We start from the raw sequence: 22644 nt of genomic DNA on the forward strand, positions 1-22644 counted from the left end.
AGAGGCCGAGGCGGCAGCCGCAGAAGAGGCTGAGGCGGCAGAAGCAGAAGAGGCCGAGGCGGCAGCAGCAGAAGAGGTAGCAGGGGGAGCCTGAGCGACTTCCTTGTTTTTAAGGTGTTTACTCCACTGCAGTTCATGCTTTGCATGCAGGTGCCTGGTCATGCAGGTTGTGCTAAGGTTCAGAACGTTAATGCCTCGCTTCAGGCTCTGATGGCACAGCGTGCAAACCACTCGGGTCTTGTCGTCAGCACATTGTTTGAAGAAGTGCCATGCCAGGGAACTCTTTGAAGCTGCCTTTGGGGTGCTCGGTCCAAGATGGCGGCGGTCAGTAGCAGGCGGAGTCTCTTGGCGGCGGGTGGTCTGCTTTTGCCCACTGCTCCCTCTTTTGCTACGCTGTTGGCTCGGTCTCACCAATGCCTCTTCCTCCGAACTGTGAAAGTCAGTGGCACGACCTTCATTCCATGTGGGGTCTAGGACCTCATCGTCCCCTGCATCGTCTTCCACCCAGTCTTGATCCCTGACCTCCTGTTCAGTCTGCACACTGCAGAAAGACGCAGCAGTTGGCACCTGTGTTTCGTCATCATCAGAGACATGCTGAGGTGGTATTCCCATGTCCTCATCATCAGGAAACATAAGTGGTTGTGCGTCTGTGCAGTCTATGTCTTCCACCGCTGGGGAAGGGCTAGGTGGATGCCCTTGGGAAACCCTGCCAGCAGAGTCTTCAAACAGCATAAGAGACTGCTGCATAACTTGAGGCTCAGACAGTTTCCCTGATATGCATGGGGGTGATGTGACAGACTGATGGGGTTGGTTTTCAGGCGCCATCTGTGCGCTTTCTGCAGAAGACTGGGTGGGAGATAATGTGAACGTGCTGGATCCACTGTCGGCCACCCAATTGACTAATGCCTTTACCTGCTCAGGCCTTACCATCCTTAGAACGGCATTGGGCCCCACCATATATCGCTGTAAATTCTGGCGGCTACTGGGACCTGAGGTAGTTGGTACACTAGGACGTGTGGATGTGGCAGAACGGCCACGTCCTCTCCCAGCACCAGAGGGTCCACTAACACCACCACAACCATGTCCACGTCCGCGTCCCTTACTAGATGTTTTCCTCATTGTTATCGTTCACCACAACAACAAAAATATTATTTGGCTCAATGTATTGTATTCAAATTCAGCTGAATATAAATTTGAGGCCTAGTATTTAGGCGCTGGGTGACAGGTATAGATTTACTGACAGAATTAGACTTGGAAATGCACAGTAGCGTGTGTGTGAAGTTATTCTGAATGACCCTATGTGCACCTTGAATATTATATACCCTTTTAGGGATAGATTTCAAATAGCTCTGATATAGCAGAATCCACTAAATTAGGAAATTGCTAAATTAGGAATTGTATTTAAATCCAGAACAAAAAATGTGCTTTGACGGACACTAAATAACTTGCCCAGCCAGAACAGTACAGCAGTAACGACAGATTTAGCGGGATATAAATTTGAGGCCTAGTATTTAGGCGCTGGGTGACAGGTATAGATTTACTGACGGAATTAGACTTGGAAATGCACAGTAGCGTGTGTGTGAAGTTATTCTGAATGACCCTATGTGCACCTTGAATATTATATACCCTTTTAGGGATAGATTTCAAATAGCTCTGATATAGCAGAAACCACTAAATTATGAAATTGCTAAATTGGGAATTGTATTTCAACCCTGAACAAAAAATGTGCTTTGACGGACACTAAATAACTTGCCCAGCCAGAACAGTACAGCGGTAACGACAGATTTAGCGGGATATAAATTTGAGGCCTAGAATTTAGGCACTGGGTGACAGGTATAGATTTACTGACGGAATTAGACTGGGATATGGCCAAAAAATAACCACACTATTGCTGGTTAAATGCACTTGGTGTGACAGCTTGATCAACCACACTACTGAGGGTTAAATGCACTTGGTGACGGGCGCAGCTTGCCCCTGATGTAGTATATGGCCAAAAAATAAACAGACTATTGCTGGTTAAATGCACTTGGTGTGACAGCTTCACCCTGATGTAGGCTTTAGCTAAAAAACAACCACACCATTGAGGGTTAAATGCACTTGGTGACAGGCGCAGCTTGCCCCTGATGTAGTATATGGCCAAAAAATAAACAGACTATTGCTGGTTAAATGCACTTGGTGTGACAGCTTCACCCTGATGTAGGCTTTAGCCAAAAAACAACCACACCATTGAGGGTTAAATGCACTTGGTGACAGGCGCAGCTTGCCCCTGATGTAGTATATGGCCAAAAAATAAACAGACTATTGCTGGTTAAATGCACTTGGTGTGACAGCTTCACCCTGATGTAGGCTTTAGCCAAAAAACAACCACACCATTGAGGGTTAAATGCACTTGGTGACAGGCGCAGCTTGCCCCTGATGTAGTATATGGCCAAAAAATAAACAGACTATTGCTGGTTAAATGCACTTGGTGTGACAGCTTCACCCTGATGTAGGCTTTAGCCAAAAAACAACCACACCATTGAGGGTTAAATGCACTTGGTGACAGGCGCAGCTTGCCCCTGATGTAGTATATGGCCAAAAAATAAACAAACTATTGCTGGTTAAATGCACTTGGTGTGACAGCTTCACCCTGATGTAGGCTTTAGCCAAAAAACAACCACACTACTGAGGGTTAAATGCACTTGGTGACAGGCGCAGCTTGCCCCTGATGTAGTATATGGCCCAAAAATAAACAGACTATTGCTGGTTAAATGCACTTGGTGTGACAGCTTCACCCTGATGTAGGCTTTAGCCAAAAAACAACCACACCATTGAGGGTTAAATGCACTTGGTCGCAGCTTGTGCTGGCGCACCACAAGACACAAAATGGCCGCCGATCACCCCAGAAAAAAGTGACTGACAAACGGTCTGGGCAGCCTAAAAACAGTGAGCAATTGAGTATCAGCAGCTCAATGACCCACAGCTGCAGATCGATCAATAATCAAGTCGTTTGGAGGAGTTAATCTGTCTAATCTCGCCCTACTGTCGCAGCCGCAACCTCTCCCTACGCTAATCAGAGCAGAGTGACGGGCGGCGCTATGTGACTCCAGCTTAAATAGAGGCTGGGTCACATGGTGCTCTGGCCAATCACAGCCATGCCAATAGTAGGCATGGCTGTGATGGCCTCTTGGGGCAAGTAGTATGACGCTAGTTGATTGGCTGCTTTGCAGCCTTTCAAAAAGCGCCAAGAAAGCGTCACAAAAGCGCCAAGAAAGCGACGAACACCGAACCCGGACTTTTACGAAAATGTCACGGACACCCCAAAATTCGGTACGAACCCGAACTATACAGTTCGAGTTCGCTCATCCCTACCTAAGGATGCTCCCACCCGACACCGCCGCAACCTCTTGCGGCGGTGTTGGGTGGAAGCCAGAGCGAAGCTTCCACCCGCGCGAGGCCTTAAAAGGCGGCCTAAGTGGCCTAATGGAAGAGCCGCCTCTGCTTTGCAACATAGTTAAAGGGTTTCTGTCAAGAGATTTTACCCTATTAAGCGATGTGCTAATGTCAGCTAAACCTAACGAGCCTATTCCTACTTTTATCAGTGCCCCCGTTATGCCAGAACTCTAACTTTTATAATATACTAATTAGCCTATAGGAGGGGGGGGGGGTTGTTCCTGCTCCTAGAGGCTCCGTTCTCCCACTTCTGTCACCTTCCTCCATGTCCTGATTTCCAGGGCCAGGCAGCGCTCGCATCCGTCTGCCAGCCCTGTGCTCTGGTGAAATCTCGAGCCGTTCAGTATTCAGCGCAGGCGCGGTGAGGGAAAGACGCTCGTCGGCTGCCAGCTTCCTCACTGCGCCTGCGCCGAATACTGAATGGTACAAGATACACCAGAGCACAGGACTGGCAGACGGATGCGAGCGCTGCCTGGCCCTGTCAATCAGGACATGGAAGGAGGTGACAGAGATGGGAGAACGGAGCTTCTAAGATCAGGAACCCCCCCCTCCGATCCTAGAGGCTAATTAGCATATTATAAATGTTAGATTTCTGGCTTATCGGGGGCACTGATAAAAGTAGGAATAGGCTAGACTGTTGGTAATAACAAAGGGCCACTGACCACGTTCTTTCTTTTAACCTCTTTATTGCTGGGTGGTAGTCGGCCACAGCTATATTTATTATTGACAAAAACGGCAACAGTATAAAACCGTGCGATCTGCCAGCCGCTGGCCTCCCAACAGGCAGTTCCGCCAAACCCATCATTAACAACTTTTCAGTTACAGTCTCTTGCCGCAAGCTGTGACTTATAAAATTATTCAAATGCCTGCATACTGCTCCCCCTGAGGGCATAACACACTGACAAACATACATATAGAAAATAACATTAAAACCATCAAATATATTAACCAAAAAAGGGAGGGAGGGGCACCGCGCTTCCGATAAAGAGGGAGAGAATAGGCGGGACCAGCACATAAGTACCCTCCCGCTACCCGCCTCCTCTTTCTGCCGTACAAGCTATTAACCCTTCCCTGACAACTAAACACTTAAAGGGTTTCTGTCACCAGATTTAACCCTATTAAGCGATGTGATAATGTCAGCTAAACCTAACTGGTGGCTGCCCGACTGTTTAGGGAGGGTAGACATGAACTGGGGGTCCCCTCCCCGCCCCCTTGCTATTTCCTTGTAGGGCACTTGTCTGGCCCTGGTTTGGAGTTTAACCACTTCAACCCCCCTAGCTGAAACCCCCTTAATGACCAGGCCACTTTTTACACTTCTGCAATACACTACTTTCACCGTTTATTGCTCGGTCATGCAACTTACTACCCAAATGAATTTTACCTCCTTTTCTTCTCACTAATAGAGCTTTAATTTGGTGGTATTTCATTGCTGCTGACATTTATGCTTTTTTTGTTATTAATCGAAATATAACGATTTTTTTGCAAAAAAATGACATTTTTCACTTTCAGTTGTAAAATTTTGCAAAAAAACGACATCCATATATAAATTTTTTGCTAAATTTATTGTTCTACATGTCTTTGATTAAAAAAAATGTTTGGGCAAAAAAAAACTATGGTTTGGGTAAAAGTTATAGCGTTTACAAACTAGCGTACAAAAATGTGAATTTCCGCTTTTTGAAGCAGCTCTGACTTTCTGAGCACCTGTCATGTTTCCTGCGGTTCTACAATGCCCAGACAGTTCAAACACCCCACAAATGACCCCATTTCAGAAAGTAGACACCCTAAGGTATTCGCTGATGGGCATAGTGAGTTCATAGACCTATTTATTTTTTGTCACAAGTTAGCGGAAAATTATGATTATTTTTTTTTTTTCTTACGAAGTCTCATATTCCACTAACTTGTGACAAAAAATAAAAACTTCCATGAACTCACTATGCCCATCACAAAATACCTTGGGGTGTCTTCTTTCCAAAATGGGGTCACTTGTGGGGTAGTTATACTGCCCTGGCATTTTAGGGGCCCATATGCGTGAGAAGAAGTTTGAAATCAAAATCTGTAAAAAATGACCGGTGAAATCCGAAAGGTGCTCTTTGGAATGTGTGCCTCTTTTCCCACCTAGGCTGCAATAAAGTGTCACACATCTGGTATCGCCATACTCAGGAGAAGTTGGGGAATGTGTTTTGGGGTGTCATTTTACATATACCCATGCTGGGTGAGAGAAATATCTTGGCAAAAGACAACTTTTCCCATTTTGTTTATGCAAAGTTGGCATTTGACCAAGATATTTATCTCACCCAGCATGGGTATATGTAAAATGACACCCCAAAACACTTTACTTAACATCTCCTGAGTACGGCAATACCAGATGTGTGACACTTTTTTGCAGCCAAGGTGGGCAAAGGGGCACACATTCCAAAGAGCACCTTTCGGATTTCACAGGCCATTTTTTACACATTTTGATTGCAAACTACTTCTCACACATATGGGCCCCTAAAATGCCAGGGCAGTATAACTACCCCACAAGTGACCCCATTTTAGAAAGAAGACACCCCAAGGTATTCCGTGAGGGGCATGGCGAGTTCATCAATTTTTTTATTTTTTGTCACAAGTTAGCGGAAAATTATGTTTTTTTTTTTTCCTTACAAAGTCTCGTATTCCACTAACTTACGACAAAAAATAACAAATTCTAGGAACTCGCCATGCCCCTCACGGAATACCTTAGGGTGTCTTCTTTCCAAAATGGGGTCACTTGTGGGGTAGTTATATTTCTCTCACCCAGCAAACAAGAAAAAGGGGGAGGGATTCCCTTAATGCCCTGCTGCTTTAGTGAATAAAGCATTGGGGGGAAAACGTGAGGAGCTATCACCATGGGAAACAGGGGAAGATATTTTGGCATGGACAAAGGGAAATGGCAAAACCCTGGATGAAAAAGGCCTTAAAGAAAAACGGCCATGTCATTTTTGTCGTTCAAGCCATGTGGTCCCATGGCGCCCGTTCTGATGATCCATCAAGCCTCCCGCTGTAACAAGAGGCGGTGGCGGTCCCCACCCCGTGGGATGGGTCCCACCGCCTCAATCCTAGCAAAAGAGAGGCTGGATGGATCACCATTATGGGTCGAACAAACATGGTCAATGAGGCGGGGCGACCCTCGTCCCGTCCTCATTGAGCCAAGATGCTCCCGTATTCGCTCGAACAGGGGCCTAATGGTTTTGCCAATATAAAACCTGCATGATACGACATAGACGACGTAGGAGGTGCGACACGTAATGAAATCGTGCGTTTGTTCTGGACCATTAAGTCCCTCACCTCTTATAAAGAGAGTAACCGCGTCCCTCGTGGTTTAAGAATATACAAGGAGATACATCAGTATGAAGACGATGAGAATTTCGTGGAGATGTGGAAACAAATGCATGCTGATTTTTCCCTACGAATACTTAATGCGGTATTAGCACGCAATTACAAAGAATACGAACAGGTCAGTCTTGATCTGGAAAAAGCACAAGCAGAGCTAAAAATGCGCATGACAGAGCTACAGTATGCAAATTTTGAGAAAGCGGCTAAGCAAGAAACTGACCTGTAACTCAGAATTCGAAGTAAAGGAAAGGAAGAGAGACAAGTTCCTCCGCGACAAGAATGATTATGAGAGCGACAGAGTTTTCGATTGGAACAAGAACCGAGGCCACCCTTGCCGCAATCCACGCCACGCCCGCAGTGACTTTTGGACAAACGACTCCGATTCTAGTCAATCTGAGAATGGAGTCTTTGTTGCTCCCCCTTTAGGAAAAGAACCAGAAGGGGTCGAGGACGGCGCAAGAGGAAGAAATACCCAGGTCCGCAAGTCCATGAGGAGACGGCGCAAGTCACCTGGAAGCAGTAGAAATATATCAACCACCCCCGTCTACACAGGACTTTCCTAGCATTGTCATTAATCTGACTGCCCATGTTTTGCCCCCGAGCTGTATCTCACTCCTCTAACGAGGATTGAGATACAGCTTAGTGGAACAATTTAACCCTGTCGATTTTGAGGTGGACTTATACAAGGCGGTACGCAAATTGTTCTTGAGAAAGATGTTCTTAGAACGCAGTCCTATCCACCCCCAATTGCTACCAGGCGAGATCCCTGCACAAATGACATGCACCGCTTTTCACCTCAGGCCCCGCTTTGACACTGAGGAGATCTTGTGTATTCAGTTCCTAGCGGACCTTGATAGCGACAGTGCCCAGGTTTTGGAGCCCTCACCATCTTTTTCAGGTGGCATCAGGTCCACCTTTTCTTCCCCCTATGCCGGCAGGCTCGGCCATCGACCTCGTTCATAAAAGAGTACTTAGGGATGTACGTGCACTGATTTATCCGGTTGCACCCCCTAATATTGCTCGAGAGGAGAAGGCAGCGTTACGGTGGCCTTGACGACGTTGTAATTAAGCCTGCCGACAAGGGGGGGAACGTGGTCCTGATGACCAAGGTGTTTTACTTGGAGGAAGCTTCTAGGCAGCTGGGAGATGCTGAAGTATATAAGAAGTTGGGTGACAACCCTGTTCCGTTAATACTGGACAGAGTGCGGTCACTTCTTTCAAAATTTGTGGATGCACAGTTTCTCCCTAGGAGTATTCTAGACAAATTAATCCCCAAGTTCCCTAAGAACCTGGCCTGGTATTTTGTGCCTAAGGTGCACAAATCGCTGTCCCATCCCCCGGGACGACCCATCGTCTCAGGGATGGGGTCAGCGACTGAACCACTTTCCAGGTATGTAGACTGGTTACTTAGGCCCTTATTGCAAGGGACCCCCACGTATCTGAAGGACACCGGGGACTTCCTCTGTGCCCTCAACTCCGTTGAGTGGCGGGAGGAATTCCACCTTGTGTCTTTAGACGTGGAGAGCCTATATACCAGGATTCCACACGATGCAGGGTTCAAAGCCGTGGCATCAGTTCTCAGCAGCTCCAACAAGGGCATTGTCTTTTCACAGTTCATACAGGAGTCCCTCGACTTGATACTAACCAATAATGTTTTTCAGTTTGGTGGTCAATGGTACCGCCAGATACTAGGTACAGCGATGGGTACACCGGTGTCGTGTACCTTCGCTAACCTGTATCTGGCGGTATTTGAAGAGACCTTTGTTTTCTCAATGCAGAACCCCTTTCTCAGGTACGTCCACCTGTACCTGCGGTATGTGGATGATGTTTTTCTGGTCTGGTCAGGCAGCGAAAGTCAGTGCAGGCAGTTCGTGCAATACATGAATGAAACAAATAGAATGAACATGAAGTTCACCCTCAACTTCGGTGGCAATAGTCTAGATTTTCTAGACGTGAAGGTCACCGTGGTTGACGGCACTTTGCAGACCACGGGCTTTCGCAAACCCACTGCAACCAATTTGCTGCTCCACCAGACCAGCTTCCATCCCCCTACCGTCAAGGAAGCTATCCCTTTTGGGCAGTTCATACGCCTTCGTAGGATCAACAGCACCGATTAAAACTATTTCAGGCAGGCCCGCCAACTCAAGGACAGGTTACTTGAAAGGGGTTACCCTAAAAGGGATGCGATTGATGCGCTACGTCGAGCAGCTCTTTGTCCCCGGCACAGTATCCTCAGTGATCAAGTTCAAAATGACAACAAAGATAGATTCACTTTCATCTTCAAATTCAGTCCAGCCGCAGATATAGTGAAACAAGCAGTGTCTAATAACTGGGATCTCTTAAAAGGTGATCCAGCCTTGGGAGATCTGGTTTCTCAGCGCCCCTTGATCACTTTTAGAAAGTGTCACACTCTAAAAGACAGGTTGGTCCACAGCGTGCTGAGGCAGAGCAAGCAGTCTAACTGGCTCCGAAGTAGGAGACCTCAGGGCAATTTTAAATGTGGGACGTGTTCCTTCTGTTCCTACAACTCGCAGGGAAAGTCTCTGTCTTTAGGGGGCGTTACACACAGGGTCAACGATTTCATTACGTGTCGCACCTTCTACGTCGTCTATGTTGTATCATGCACCTGCAGCAGGTTTTATATTGGCAAAACCATTAGGCACCTGTTCGAGCGAATACGGGAGCATCTTGGTTCAATGAGGACGGGACGAGGGTCGCCCCTCCTCATTGACCATGTTCGTTCGACCCATAATGGTGATCCATCCAGCCTCTCTTTTGCTGGGATTGAGGCGGTGGGACCCATCCCACAGGGTGGGGACTGCCACCGCCTCTGGTTACAGTGGGAGGCTCGATGGATCATCAGAACGGGCGCCATGGGACCACATGGCTTGAACGACAAAAATGACATTTTTCTTTAAGGCCTTTTTCATCCAAGGTTTTGCCATTTCCCTTTGTCCATGCTAGAATATCTTCCCCTGTTTCCCATGGTGATAGCTCCTCACGTTTTCCCCCCAATGCTTTATTCACTAAAGCAGCAGGGCATTAAGGGAATCCCTCCCCCTTTTTCTTGTTTGCCCTCATCTTCTGAGGGCGGCCATTTTGCTAGTCCTATGTAGCTTTAAGTGAATAGCATTCATGTGCATCTCTCTTATCGTATCTTCTTTTGTTTTTTAGCATTTCCCTGTACGCTATTGTAACTTGTCTCCTCCATTAGCTGACAAAGTGTTGCTTCATGCTTTATGTAGCGATTTGCTATTTGTATTGTAACATTGCAATGTTCCCTTTCTGTTTCTGTCTCAGCGTGCACCTGGGGAGTGTCCAGGGTTGTCATATTGATGACCCAGGGTTGCCCTTAAATGCACGCTAGTAGCGGCCCGAGGAAGCACAATTCATCGCGAAACAGCCGTCAATGCTTTTCCACACCTAGGCTGTCCCGCTCCCCAGCCTGTGCAGCTGATGCATACTTGCTAGCCAGCAATAAAGTTTTGTTGAAGACTCGACCCTGGTGGGTGCAGCGTTTTCCTGTTACCTACCTCCCATGCTGATCTCTTAGTTCCAACAGGTTCTGGATTTAACAGCAAAGAGACCAAGATTGAAATCATTTGATGGCTCTCTGATAAGTGCAGCTGGAGACACTTTGCATGTAAAAGGTACATCATGGTTGACATTCAAAATTGGCAAGAAGACAATAAAGCACCCCACACTGATTGTGGACCTTCCATATGATCGGCTAATCATAGGAATTGACCTTCTGAAAAGGTTGAGTTCCATAATAGACTTCATTAATGAAGCAGTTTGGACTCAGGTAAAGGCACCCATTGCCTATGATTATTCTTGCAATGCACAAACCCAACGTAGTTGTCATGTGATTGAAGAAAGGCCTAACTCTGTTGAAGTTCATTTTAGGAACAGTCAAACGCCGGATGTCACGATCCTCAAAAATGGTAAGCCTGAGGAAGCTGTCAACGGTGCCGCTCATATCATTACCATCCAGAAGGACAGAATCGAGAAGATAACCCTGGATGAGGATGTATTGACTATTTCCCTTGAAGGGGGAAGTCACAAAGTCACGGACCTGGGCAAGTATACTCAATCCATGGTACAGATTGAAAAGGTCAATGACAATTTATTGATTCTCATACAGGTGAACAATATAGCCCGGGAGAAATATGCAAAGTTGGATCTGAAATCCGAAGCCAGATACATAAGCTTAGGACTCTTAAAACAGGTCACCAGTCCTAAAATGACATGATCTGGATGGAGATTCCCAGAGTCATAATGTGGTTGCAAAATGTCTTTTGTCTATCTCCATAGAAAGTAAGACTACAGAACACGTTTTCATCGTGTTGAATGAACCACAGCATCAGATGTATATGGGTAATGACCTTCTGCACCGATTTGCCGTGCAGATTGATCTGGTCAATAATACCCTCTGGTCCAGATTACCGGGAGACCCAGAGGGATTCCAGGTTGTGAAGCAAGCCTTGAGATGGGGACAACAGATGCCCCATGCCGTGAGTATCATGGTTGCCGAGGAGGTTAAAATCCCTGAAGGATGTAAACCATTTCTTCTTCCCATTCAAGTGAAGAAGGGACAAACTCTGAAGAACGCAAACGCTTTGATCTGTTTGTCCAACCGTATGCAGCAACTCAGTCTACAGGTAAAACCCACTCCTATAATCCATCAGGATCCATTGCACATGATAATCCATAACGTGGCTCCCCATAGCATATCCCTGCAAAAGAACACAGTAATTTGTCTAGCTATGGATTCGGAATACTATACTTTTGGATTCCAGAATGATGTAATTGGACTTATTCCTGATGAATACCTAACAGAAGAACAGGTAGTGGAACAATGTTTTTCCTCAACACCTGAGGGGTTATTCAATATCCACTCTGTTTATCCTTTCAGTTCTGAAGAAGGTACATGCCACATCGAAGCGTCATCATTGGTTTTCAACCAGGAGATCGATGAAAAGGAGTACGAGTCATGCCAACAAGCGTACCGCTACACCCAAAATTATTTAACCAGTGAGCTTGAAGAAACTTACAAGTTAAGTCAGCCTGAAATCTTTCCAGAATTTCAGGAACGGGTAGAAGAGCAAATATCTATATATAATGCGTGCTCCAATGAGTCAGAGCATCAACAGCTAAGGGAGCTCTTCACAGAATTCCAGGACATGTTTTCCAAGGATTCTAATGATTGTAGGGAATCAGACCTGCATGTCGCAAGAATCCAGACAGATCCTGATGCACCCCCTGTCTTTGTCAAACAATAGCAACTTCCAGTGGCGGCTTACGAGTCCCTATCGGAAATCGTCAAAACCCTGGAGAGGAGGGGCATCATCCGTCCGATGCATTGCTTGTTCAACCATCCTATACTTGGAGTCCTCAAACCCAACGGTCAGTTTCGTCTCTGCTTGGACCTAAGACAATTAAACAAACGTGTTTACATGTCCGGATGGCCTTTGCCATACATCAACCAGTGTTTGGAGCAAATTCAAGGATCCTAAATTTTCACAGCCCTTGACTGTGCACAAGGATATTGGACAATTAAAGTGGACGAAAGGGATCAGTACAAACTGGCCTTTACATTTGGAAAGACACAATATGCAGGGACCCGACTGCCCTTCGGGTACATAAATGCTGGCCATGAATTTGCTGTGTTCATGCATAAGACAATGCCTGATGCCACTGAACGAGGTACCTTATCCTATGTGGATGACATTCTAATCAAAAGCACGACTTTTGAGAAACACATTGTAGAACTGAGATATGTACTAACCCAACTGAGAAAAGCTGGTGTGAAGGCTCAATGGTGTCGTGTCAAGGTAAATTTCTTAGGTCAAAATTTGGAAAAATTAGCAAACTTCAAAGTTTCACTTTTTCTACTTCTGTAATACATAGTAATACCCCCAAAAATTGTGATGATTTTACATTCCCCATATGTCTAATTCATGTTTGTAGCATTTTGGGAATGATATTTTATTTTTGGGGGATGTTACATAGCATTGAAGTTTATAAGCAAATTTGGAAATTTTTCAGAAATTGTTCAAATCCCACTTTATATGGACCAGTTCAGGTCTGAAGTCACTTTGTGAGGCTTACATAATAGAAACCATCAAAAATGACCCCATTCTAGAAACTACACCTCAAGGTAGGTATTCAAAACTGTTTTTACAAACTTTGTTAACTGTTTAGGTCATCCACAAGACTTCATGGTAAATGGACATAAAATGTAAGAATTGTGATTTTTTGGAAAATTTTCCAATATAATCATTTTTTTCAAGGGTTAACTGCCAAACAAAACTCAATATGGGTTGCCCTGATTCTGTATTTTGCAGAAACACCCCATATGTGGTCCTAAACTACTGTTTGGCCAAACGGTAGGACATAGAAAGAGGGGAACGCCATATGGGTTTTCGAAGACAGATTTTGCAGGACTGGTTTTGTTTATACCATGTCCCATTTCAAGCCCTCCCTTGCACCCCTAAAATAGAAATTTTAAAAAAGTGACTCCATCTAAGAAAGTAAACCCCTTAAGGTATTCAAAACTGGGTTTACAAACTTTGCTAACCCTTTAGGTGTTCCACAAGAGTTAATGGAAGATGGAGAAACAATTTAGGGTTGCTCTGATTTTGTAGTTTGCAGAAACACCTCATATGTTGCCGTAAACTACTATTTGGCTAAACGGCAGGACATAGAAGAAGGGGAACGCCATATGGTTTTTGGAAGGCAGATTTTGCTGGACTGGTTTATTTACACCATGTACCTTTTCAAGCCCCCTGATGCACCCCTAGAGTAGAAACTCCATAAAAGTGACCCAATCTAGGAAACTACGGGATACGGTGGTTGTTGTTTTGGGACTATTTTAAGGTAAATATGATTTTTGGTTGCTCTTTATTACACTTTTTTGAGGCACGGTAACAAAAAATCTAAATTCTAAAATTGTTTCTACATTCGCTATTTAGTTTTGTGGAACACCTAAAGGGTTAACAAAGTTTGTAATGTAACTTTTGAATACCTTGATGGGTGTAGTTTCTTAGATGGGATACATTTTTTGGAGTTTCTAGTCTATGCTACATCAGGGGAGGCTTCTAATGGGACATGGTGTAAATAAACCATTCCATCAAAATCTGCCTTCCAGACACCATATGGAGTTCCCTTCGTTCTATGCCCTGCCGTGCGGCTATATAGCCATTTACGACCACATATGTGGTGTTTCTGCAAACTAAAGAATCAGGGCAATAAATATTTAGTTTTGTTTGGCTGTTAACCCTTGCTTTATTACCGTAAAAAAGGATTCAAATGGAAATTTTGCCCAAAAATGGTTGTTTTGGCACCGTCTTTATTTTATATTTTTAATGCTGTTCATCCGAGGAGTTTGGTCAAATATTATTTTTATAGGGCAGATTCTTACGGACGCGGTGATACCTAATATGTCTACATTTTAAAATTTATTTAGATTTTACACTATATTATAATTTTAGGAACCAAAAATATATATTTTAGTATCTCCATAGCATGGGAGCTACAGTTTTTTTTTTTTTTTGTTGGGTGACTATCTAATGTAGAGGCTCATTTTTTGCGGGATGAGATGGTGGTTTTATAGGCACTAATTGGGGGTGCATATCACATTTTGATCGCTCGCTATACACTATTTCTGATGTTAGGTGACAAAAAAATGGCTTTTTTTACCCGTTTTTTTTTTTTTTTTTAACGCTGTTCATTCGGGGGGGGGGGGGGGTTGGGTTAAATGTTATTTTCATAGAGACATTTTTTACGGACGCGACAATGCCCAATATGTATGGCTCTCAGACTTTGGAGACACTTAGCAGGCATCCTGGGGGGGGGCTTGTGGGGGGGGCTGGTGGTGGGGCTAGTGGTGGGGGGGTTGGTGGGGAGCTGGTGGGGGGCTGGTGGTGGGGATTTTGGGCAAGTGGCAGGGGGGTCTAGGGTCTGAAAAGCTGAAACAAAAAAAGTTTAGAATAAAGGTGCTTTTTTTTTTCCTAACTAACTTTTCCCTTCTATCCCTGCCTAACGGTGCCTCTCCCTCACTGACCCTAACCTACCTGGAGGGCGACGGATGCAGGAGGGTGATGGATGGCGATTAGGGGGGACTCAGGAGCTGGTACTAGACGGTGCTTCAGGGTGCTCGTGCAGAACAGGAAGAAGAGGGGAGAGAGGAGCGCAGGAAGTTTGAATCTTGCGCCTCTCTCCCGTGCACCAATCAGATCAGCACCCTGGACAGCAGCATTCAGCACCAGGGCCAGCACTGCCTCTCCAAATCTTCGGACTGTGATTGGTGGTGTGCAATCACGCCACTGATCGCGGTCTTTTTCCTGTTCATCGGGTCACAGGAGACCCGAATGGACCGGAAATGCAGCAAACCGCAGGTCTGAATTGGCCTGCGGTTTTCTGCGATCGCCAATATGGGGGGGTCACATGACCCCCCCGGCGTTGTGACAGGATGCCGGCTGAATGATTTCAGCTGGCATCCTGTACCGATTAACCCCACGGTAAGGACTCGGGAAACATGTCGTACATGCTGGGGGTAAAAAGTAAGCTACACATAGCTTATCGGCCAGCCTTTATTGTTGGAGTGGAATGCTACAACCAATCCATTGTGAACATTCTAAAAAAGTTTGTCAATGAATCCGGTAAGGACTGGGATGTCAAATTGTCTTTGGTTCTTATGGCCATCAGAGCCACCCCAAGCGCAGCAACCAAACTTTCTCCCTTCGAAATGATCACAGGCAGCAGGATGGTGTTACCCCAACATTTGCTATACCGGACGACAGACCACAATTTAATAAATGCTACAACATCTCATGCAAGCACCTTCAGCATGCTTTTGCATTCGCCCATAAGAATATAGAGAAAGCCGCGATAAGTGCTAAGACATACTACGATCTGAAGACCACACAGAAGGAATATCAAATTTCGATCAGGTTTATCTCTATAACTTCACTCGGGATCAAGTGAAGGAGAGAAAATTCTTACCTTCCTGGAAAGGACCTTGTGTCATTACTGACAAGTTGTCACCTGTGGTCTACAAGATAAAAATCCCTAAGGGGGATGAATTTATAGAAAAATGGGTGCACATTAACCAGTTACGTGTTTGTCATCCTAGCTCACGACTTCGCGAGATAGAAGGAGTTGGATGAAGAGAGGTGGAGAGATTTTACGGTTCCAGCTAAAGACAGAAACCAGGATTGAAAAAAATCGTAAATCGAATACAGCGGCTCACCCCTATTACGTATGGGTAGGTGCTCACCCTCTGGTCCTACCCTCAGGACCCCAAAAGATTGAAAAGGTAATAGGTGAAATGAGGGGGCACACACACCAGGGAAACAATTGATGGATGAATAATTATTATTTATTACTCTAAAAACACTCCCCTAAAAAGATATATAAAACAAACATAAAAGGTATTAATAGCAACCTATATCTAAATCCACTGGTATAGATGATGATGTCCACTGTTTAGCTGCAGTGCTTTGGATACTGCTGTGGGTGCAATAAAATAAAGTAAAGTTCATCCAAATAATATCCCAGTTCGTACGGTGCTATAGAAATGTGTAGTAGCACAAAATGGTACGGAGCATCCAGAAGATGGCACCAACGGGTGTATTCAATTCAGATGCAATGGAACAATACTGCTGACTGAATGACCATGTCCAGTATTAGGAATAACATGTGTGAATATTTGCACAGATCCACAGATTACTCACAGTCTCCAGCCGCTTGCAGTCTCCCGGTCTCACCCGGTCTCACCCCTCCTTGTTGCACGGCTGTAGCGCTGATTTTCCAGGTAGCCGAGCACGGCCGTCTGTGGCGTCCCACGTGACCTAATGCTCTGGGGTTCCGGGCGGACGCTTAGATGACGTCACTGCTATGCGGCGGTAATTTCCAATCTGATAGCGGATCTCATGTGCTGGCGACTTGGTATTCTGTTTCTTTATTCTTTGTTCTTTTGCTTTCCTTGAATCCACGCTCACTCCACAATGCCAGACGCGTTTCGGGGTCTTACGCCCCTTCCTCAGTGAGTAATCTGTGGATCTGTGCAAATATTCACACATGTTATTCCTAATACTGGACATTGTCATTCAGTCAGCAGTATTGTTCCATTGCATCTGAATTGAATACACCCGTTGGTGCCATCTTCTGGATGCTCCGTACCATTTTGTGCTACTACACATTTCTATAGCACCGTACGAACTGGGATATTATTTGGATGAACTTTACTTTATTTTATTGCACCCACAGCAGTATCCAAAGCACTGCAGCTAAACAGTGGACATCATCATCTATACCAGTGGATTTAGATATAGGTTGCTATTAATACCTTTTATGTTTGTTTTATATATCTTTTTAGGGGAGTGTTTTTAGAGTAATAAATAATAATTATTCATCCATCAATTGTTTCCCTGGTGTGTGTGCCCCCTCATTTCACCTAGAAACCAGGATTGGTATTGTATGAAAAACATGTATATTAACCATCCTTATGTGTGTTTCCTTCGTAACTAAGGAATTCTGAGAGACGCGTTGACTGAAAATAAAAAAGTATTGTGTTAACAATACCTACCTGTCTCTGACTCCTGCTGACAGTGCCATCAAAAAGGTTCATTCTATTTCTTCTTCGTAACTAAACATCTCTTAAATTACCTCTAAAAACTTACTCTGTTCAAGAGAAGAACCTATGCCAATCAAAGATACGTGATAGCATTTACCCTTTTCTTGCAGGATAAAAAGTGAAATATGTATGTACTCATATGTGTCATACAATTTTATAGGTACAAGATGCCGACTAAGATGATTGCCATCGTTTATGTCATCCTAATCTTGGGGAAGGAGTTCTACGCCGAGCCGATTGCTGTGCCAGGTCCTTCATCCAGGATCATGCTGCAGGACACCGCAGGATTCATACTGACGAAGAAGAGGATTCTATCCCAGAAAATCTACATCAGCCTGGATCCACACGTTTTCGCTGAAAGACAATTCAACGTGTCTGAGATCATGTCGCCGGAAATTCAAGCTTGAAGCTCTTTATTTTACAACATATGTTAATCAATAATTCATACAGTCCTGATTAAAAGTTTAAGACCACTTGAAAAATGGCAAACAAATCATATTTAGCATGGCTGGATCCTAACAAGGTTCCAAGTAGACTTTCAACATGCAACAAGAAGAAATGGGAGTGAGACAAAACATTTTTTGAGCATTCAATTTAATAAAAACAATGAATAAACTGAAACTGGCTGTTTTTCAGCTGATCAAAAGTTTAGGACAACATGCCTTTAAATGGCCAAATCTGTGCAAAGATGTGGATTCATTGTCATTTTCTGTCAGGTAGTCACACGTTGTGATGGCAAAGGCAAAAAAACTATTTTTGAACGTGGTTGGGTTGTTGAACTGCATAAGCAGGGTCTCTCACAGCGAGCCATCGGTGCTGAGGTGGGACGCAGTAAGACAGTCATTTGGAATTTCTTAAATGATCCTGAGGGTTATGGAACAAAAAAGTCAAGTGGAAGACCCAAAAAAAATTAGCCAGCACTGAGCTGGAGGATCCAATTGGCTGTTTGTCAAGACATTGGACGATCCTCGACCCAAATTAAGGCCCTTTCTGGTGCTGACTGCAGCCCCATAACCATCAGATGGCATATGAGACTGAAGAGCTTCCAAAACAAAAACGTCTTCAAAGACCTTGCCTCCTTGAACGCCACAGAACTGCTTGTTTGGACTTTGTAAGAGAGCACCAAACATAGGACATTGAAAGGAGGAAGAAAGTTTTATTCTCTGATGAGAAAAAATTTAACCTTGATGGTCCTGATGGTTTCCAACATTACTGGCATGACAAGCAGATCCCACCTGAGATGTTTTCTACGCTCCACAGTGGAGGGGCGCCATAATGGTCTGGGGTGCTTTTTCCTTAAGTGGAACAATGGAGCTTCAGGAAGTGTAGGGGCGTCAAATGGCCGCTGGCTATGTCCAGATGTTGCAGAGAGCATTCTTCATGACTGAGGGCCCTCGTCTGTGTGGTAAAGACTGGGTTTTTCAACAGGACAACACTACAGTACACAATGCCCGCAGGACAAGGGATTTATTCCAGGAGCATAACATCACTCTTTTGGCCGATCCTGTGTGTTCCCCTGATCTAAATCCAATTGAGAACCTTGGGGGATGGATGGCAAGGGAAGTTTACAAAAATGGACAACAGTTCCAGACAGTAGATGGCCTTCGTGTGGCCGTCTTCACCACTTGGAGAAATGTTACCACTCACCTCATGGAAACGCTTGCATCAAGCATGCTGAAACAAATTTTTTAAGTGATCAACAGTTTTTTGGTTGTTTTCATTAAATGGAATGCTCAAAAAATGTTTTGTCTCACTCCCATTTCTTCTTGTTGCATGTTGAAGCTCTACTTAGAACCTTGTTAAGATCCAGCCATGCTAAATATAATTTTTTGCCATTTTTCAAGTGGTCTTAAACTTTTGATCAGGACTGTATAATGTATTATCTATGTGTAACAATGAATCGATTTATATAGCTATTATACCATGTATTTATCATTTAGAAGGTATTGTAGATGGTACAGAAACATTGAAGTAAGTTTATGTTAATTGGATTTCTGAGAAGAGTAAATGTTATTTCAAAACAATAGTTATTCATGGATGTAGATAAGTGAAATGCACAAGTTCCGATGCCAAGCATCAAAGCCGTTATATAACATTTCCATCAAGTCAACCTATATTTCAAAAAGATAGGAGAAGACAGCCAACTCCAACAAGTCCAGGATATAGGTAATTAAAAGTGTCAGGAAAAGACAAGAGTTCCCATACAGTTGGAATATATAGTGTTAGGTGCCTCCATAATGCTGATTATTCTCTTAGCAAAGATGCATATTGTTAACGGAAGATCTGACATTATTTGAAAAGAGGACTAAAACCCTTGGAAAGTTATTTTCCATAGTCTGATTGCCGAGCTGAATATTTAATCATATTAATATCATATATTTTTGATTGGTCATAGGTAGGGATGAGCGAACTCGAACTGTATAGTTCGGGTTCGTACCGAATTTTGGGGTGTCCGTGACACGGACCCGAACCCGGACATTTTCGTAAAAGTCCGGGTTCGGGTTCGGTGTTCGTCGCTTTCTTCGCGCTTTTGTGACGCTTTCTTGGCGCTTTTTGAAAGGCTGCAAAGCAGCCAATCAACAAGCGTCATACTACTTGCCCCAAGAGGCCATCACAGCCATGCCTACTATTGGCATGGCTGTGATTGGCCAGAGCACCATGTGACCCAGCCTCTATTTAAGCTGGAGTCACATAGCGCCGCCCGTCACTCTGCTCTGATTAGCGTAGGGAGAGGTTGCGGCTGCGACAGTAGGGCGAGATTAGGCAGATTAACTCCTCCAAAGGACTTGATTAACTGATCGATCTGCAGCTGTGGATCATTGAGCTGCTGATCCTCAATTGCTCACTGTTTTTAGGCTGCACAGACCGTTTGTCAGTCACATTTTTCTGGGGTGATCGGCGGCCATTTTGTGTCTTGTGGTGCGCCAGCACAAGCTGCGACCAAGTGCATTTAACCCTCAATGGTGTGGTTGTTTTTTGGCTAAAGCCTACATCAGGGTGAAGCTGTCACACCAAGTGCATTTAACCAGCAATAGTCTGTTCATTTTTTGGCCATATACAAAATCAGGGGCAAGCTGCGCCTGTCACCAAGTGCATTTAACCCTCAATGGTGTGGTTGTTTTTTGGCTAAAGCCTACATCAGGGTGAAGCTGTCACACCAAGTGCATTTAACCAGCAATAGTCTGTTCATTTTTTGGCCATATACAAAATCAGGGGCAAGCTGCGCCTGTCACCAAGTGCATTTAACCCTCAATGGTGTGGTTGTTTTTTGGCTAAAGCCTACATCAGGGTGAAGCTGTCACACCAAGTGCATTTAACCAGCAATAGTCTGTTCATTTTTTGGCCATATACTAAATCAGGGGCAAGCTGCGCCTGTCACCAAGTGCATTTAACCCTCAATGGTGTGGTTGTTTTTTGGCTAAAGCCTACATCAGGGTGAAGCTGTCACACCAAGTGCATTTAACCAGCAATAGTCTGTTTATTTTTTGGCCATATCCCAGTCTAATTCTGTCACTAAATCCATACCGGTCACCCAGCGCCTAAATACTAGGCCTCAAATTTATATCCAGCTAAATCTGTCCCTAGTGCTGTAGCTGGGCGAGTTATTTAGTGTCCGTTCAAGCACATTTCTTGTTCTGGGTTGAAATACAATTCCCAATTTAGCAATTTCATAATTTAGTGGTTTCTGCTATATCAGAGCTATTTGAAATCTATCCCTAAAAGGGTATATAATATTCAAGGTGCACATTGGGTCATTCAGAATAACTTCACACACACCCGCTACTGTGTATTTCCAAGTCTAATTCTGTCACTAAACCCATACCTGTCACGCAGCGCCTAAATACTAGGCCTCAAATTTATATCCAGCTAAATCTGTCCCTAGTGCTGTAGCTGGGCGAGTTATTTAGTGTCCGTTCAAGCACATTTCTTGTTCTGGGTTGAAATACAATTCCCAATTTAGCAATTTCATAATTTAGTGGTTTCTGCTATATCAGAGCTATTTGAAATCTATCCCTAAAAGGGTATATAATATTCAAGGTGCACATTGGGTCATTCAGAATAACTTCACACACACCCGCTACTGTGTATTTCCAAGTCTAATTCTGGCACTAAACCCATACCTGTCACCCAGCGCCTAAATACTAGGCCTCAAATTTATATCCCGCTAAATCTGTCCTTAGTGCTGTAGCTGGGCGAGTTATTTAGTGTCCGTTCAAGCACATTTCTTGTTCTGGGTTGAAATACAATTCCCAATTTAGCAATTTCATAATTTAGTGGTTTCTGCTATATCAGAGCTATTTGAAATCTATCCCTAAAAGGGTATATAATATTCAAGGTGCACATTGGGTCATTCAGAATAACTTCACACACACCCGCTACTGTGTATTTCCAAGTCTAATTCTGGCACTAAACCCATACCTGTCACCCAGCGCCTAAATACTAGGCCTCAAATTTATATCCCGCTAAATCTGTCCTTAGTGCTGTAGCTGGGCGAGTTATTTAGTGTCCGTTCAAGCACATTTCTTGTTCTGGGTTGAAATACAATTCCCAATTTAGCAATTTCATAATTTAGTGGTTTCTGCTATATCAGAGCTATTTGAAATCTATCCCTAAAAGGGTATATATTATTCAAGGTGCACATTGGGTCATTCAGAATAACTTCACACACACCCGCTACTGTGTATTTCCAAGTCTAATTCTGGCACTAAACCCATACCTGTCACCCAGCGCCTAAATACTAGGCCTCAAATTTATATCCCGCTAAATCTGTCCTTAGTGCTGTAGCTGGGCGAGTTATTTAGTGTCCGTTCAAGCACATTTCTTGTTCTGGGTTGAAATACAATTCCCAATTTAGCAATTTCATAATTTAGTGGTTTCTGCTATATCAGAGCTATTTGAAATCTATCCCTAAAAGGGTATATAATATTCAAGGTGCACATTGGGTCATTCAGAATAACTTCACACACACCCGCTACTGTGTATTTCCAAGTCTAATTCTGGCACTAAACCCATACCTGTCACCCAGCGCCTAAATACTAGGTCTCAAATTTATATCCCGCTAAATCTGTCCTTAGTGCTGTAGCTGGGCGAGTTATTTAGTGTCCGTTCAAGCACATTTCTTGTTCTGGGTTGAAATACAATTCCCAATTTAGCAATTTCATAATTTAGTGGTTTCTGCTATATCAGAGCTATTTGAAATCTATCCCTAAAAGGGTATA

At 44.1% G+C, this 22644-nt stretch overlaps 1 long non-coding RNA gene across 1 annotated transcript in view; it reads left to right on the top strand.

Moving 5' to 3' along the window:
* LOC122926979 overlaps positions 1-17760 on the top strand; it is a 67542-nt gene extending 49782 nt beyond the window's left edge. Inside the window, exon 4 of the long non-coding RNA XR_006387740.1 lies at positions 17586-17760. This is a non-coding gene — a long non-coding RNA (uncharacterized LOC122926979). The remainder of the gene's footprint in view (positions 1-17585) is intronic.
* The last annotated feature ends 4884 nt before the right edge of the window (positions 17761-22644 follow it).

The sequence above is a fragment of the Bufo gargarizans genome, chromosome 2 (assembly GCF_014858855.1).
Source record: "Bufo gargarizans isolate SCDJY-AF-19 chromosome 2, ASM1485885v1, whole genome shotgun sequence".
Taxonomy (NCBI): Eukaryota; Metazoa; Chordata; class Amphibia; order Anura; family Bufonidae; genus Bufo; species Bufo gargarizans.